This window comes from Rhinopithecus bieti, unplaced genomic scaffold (assembly GCF_001698545.2).
Source record: "Rhinopithecus bieti isolate Rb0 unplaced genomic scaffold, ASM169854v2 scaffold_11380, whole genome shotgun sequence".
In the NCBI taxonomy this organism is placed as follows: Eukaryota; Metazoa; Chordata; class Mammalia; order Primates; family Cercopithecidae; genus Rhinopithecus; species Rhinopithecus bieti.
The window spans coordinates 12297-15775 of NW_016807225.1; positions in this window are offsets into that span (position 1 = coordinate 12297).

Here is a 3479-nt window from a genome sequence, read left to right on the forward strand (position 1 = left end):
AAAAAAAAAAAAAGGGCTTGTCCTGCGCGGTGGCTCACACCTGTAATCCTAGCACTTTGGGAGGCCGATTGTTGAGCCCAGGAGTTCCAGACCAGCCTGAGCTATACAGTGAGACCCTGTCTCTATTAAAAATAAAAAATAACAATAATGAAAAAGTAAAACAAAATTAGCCTGAAGTAACTAATCAGTTACTTTTCTGTTGTTCTGTCTCCTTGATGCCCACCTTACAAGAAAAATAGTTTTGAAATGACCAGGAAACTCTTTGTTCTTTGTTTCTGTTCTCTTCAGCTCTTCTCTGTCTATAAAAGCCAACTGCTGCTCAGCTCATCTGAATACTTACTCTATTTTATGGAATGAAGTGTTGCCTGATCTTAGAATTGCAATAAAGCCAATTAAGACTTTTTTTTTAATTGAGATTTTGAACTAAATTAATTGCAATTTTGTCCTTTGATGGGTTCTAACATTTGAATTTAGGCTGGGTAGGGGACACCAACATTCAGACCACAGCAACACTTAAGATCTACTGTCTTAGGAAATTTCAAGTATACACTATTAACTATAGTCATGAAGAAGGAAAAAAAAGCCTTTTTATCTGAGAAATGCAAGCCCCTTTAAATTATGAGGCCCAGAGACGCACTTAAAATATGATAGCTGTCACATCTCACTCCTAGTTGAACTAATTATCTCTTGAAACCACTTGCAATGTGGGCTCTAGATTAAGCAATGCCAAGGAGGCATGAAATGCCACATACACAGGCCGGGCATGGTGGCTCACACCTGTAATCTTGCACTTTGGGAGGCTGAGGCGGGTAGATCACGAGGTCAGGAGTTCGAGAACAGCCTGGCAATATGGTGAAACCACATCTCTACTAAAAATACAAAAATTAGGCTGTGTGCAGTGACTCACGCCTGTAATCCCAGCACTTTGGGAGGCTGAAGATCAGGAGTTCAGATCATGAGGTCAGGAGTTTGAGACCAGCCTGGTCAACATGGTAACACCCCATCTCTACTAAAAATAGAAAAAAAAAAAGGCCAGGTCCGGTGGCTCATGAATGTAATCCCAGCACTTCGGGAGGCTGAGATGAGTGGATCACAAGGTTAGAAGTTTGAGAACAGACTGGCCAATATGGTGAAACCCGGTCTCTACTAAAAATACAAAAATTAGCTGGATGTGGTGGCCCTCGCCTGTAGTCCTAGCTACTTAGGAGGCTGAGGCAGAAGAATCGCTCGAACCTGGGAGGCGGAGGTTGCAGTGAGCCAAGATCACACCACTGCACTCCAGCCTGGGCGACAGAGCGAAACTCCATCTAAAAAACAAACAAACAAACAAAAATTAGCATGGCGTGGTGGTGGGCACCTGTAATTCCAGTTACTCGGGAGGCTGAGGCAGGAGAATAGCTTGAACCCAGAAGGCAGAGGTTGCAGTGAGCCAAGACCACACCAACACTGCACCACTGTACTCTAACCTGGGTGACAGAGAAAGACTCCATCTTGAAGAAAAAAAGAAAAAAAATTAGCTGGGCATAGTAGTGCATGCATGTAGTCCCAGCTACTCGGGAGGCTGAGGCACAAAAATCGTTTGAACCTGGGAGGCAGAGGTTGCAGTGATCTGAGATCGCACCACTGCATTTCAGCCTGGGTGACAGAGTGAGACTCCTTCTCAAGAAAAGAGAAAAATGCCATACACCCTAGAGTTAAACAGTATATAGTCAATCACTGAATGATGTTATATCTCTAAACCAACGAGAATTCCTGACAAACAACTTTTTTTCTTTTTTCTTTCTTTCTTTTTTTTTTTTTTTGATACGGAGTCTCGCTCTGTCGTCTAGGCTGGAGTGCAATGGTGCAGTGTTGGTGTGGTCTTGGCTCACTGCAACCTCTGCCTTCCAGATTCAAGCTATTCTCCTGCCTCAGCCTCCTAAGTAACTGGGATTACAGGCGCCCACCACCACGCCATGCTAATTTGTTTGTTTGTTTTTTAGATGGAGTTTCGCTCTGTCGCCCAGACTGGAATGCAGTGATGTGATCTCGGCTCACTGCAACCTCTGCCTCCCAGGTTCGAGCGATTCTCCTGCCTCGGCCTCCCAAGTAGCTGGGACTACAGGGGCGGGCCACCACATCTAGCTAATTTTTGTAGTTTTAGTAGAGACTGGGTTTCACCGTGTTAGCCAGGACGGTCTCGATCTCCTGACCTCATGATCCACCTGCCTCGGCCTCCTGAAGTGATTACAGGCGTGAGCCACTGCACCGGCTTTTTTTTTTTTTTCTTTTTGAGACAGGGTCTCACTGTTGCCCAGGCTGGAGTGGAGTGGTGCCATCACGGTTCACTGCAGTCTTGAACTCCCAGGCTCAGACGATCTTCTCACCTCAGCCTCCCTAGTAACTGGGACTACAGGTGTACCACCATGCCCAGCTAATGTGTGTGTGTGTGTGTGTGTGTGTGTGTGTGTGTGTGTGTATTTTTTGTAGACATGGGGTCTCCGTATGTTACACAGGCTAGTCTTGAACTCCTGGGCTCAAGTCATCCCATCTCAGCTTCCTAAAATGCTGGGATTACAGGTGTGAGCCACCATATCCAGGCTCTGACAAACAACTTTTATAATGTTGATTGAAAAGTGAAATAACAGCATTAGAACTTAGAGAAATCACAGTTAGATTTATTCTGAGCCAAGTTTCAGGACTTAAGCTGAGGAACACAGACTCCAATTAGACCGAGAATATGTCACGAAGGAGGTTCAGTGAGGCACCATTTTCTAACATGGGGATACGTGTGGCACAAAAGATGGGAGAAGCAGTTGGGGAAGCAGCAGTTACATTCTTAAGATTCTCATTGCTGTTCAGTGAGGCTGTAGCTAAGCTAAGATGACTATGAGATGGGGACAAGGTTAGGCGCTTTAGGGTCTGATAGAGGATCATTGATTCCACTCTTTGTTCTACATCTGTTAAACATTGATAAACAGGTTTATGACCAGTACCTGTCAGCGAAATACATAACCAACTCCAGTTACACAGGCAAGAGGTCAGCTTTAGTTTATAGGCCTAGTTTTTTGTTTGTTTTTGAGACAGAGTCTCGCTCTATGACCCAGGCTGGAATGCTGTGGTGCGATCTTAGCTCACTGCAAACTTCACCTTCCGGGTTCCAGCAATTCTCCTGTGTCAGCCTCCCAAGCAGCTGGGATCACAGGCGCCCACCACCACACCTGGCTAAGTTTTGTATTTTTAGAGGAGATGGGATTTCATCATGTTGGCCAGGCTGGTCTGAAACTCCTGACCTCAAGCAATCTGCCTGCCTCTGAGTCCCAAACTGCTGGGATTCTAGGTGTGAGCCATGGCACCCAGCCCAAAGGCTTTTTATCTATAGTAAAAAGATTACTTTTATTATAACTTTTGGGAGGCCGAGAGAGGTGGATCACCTGAGGTCAGGAGTTCAAAACCCGCCTCTACTGAAAATACAAAAATTAAATGGGTGTGGTGGCGGG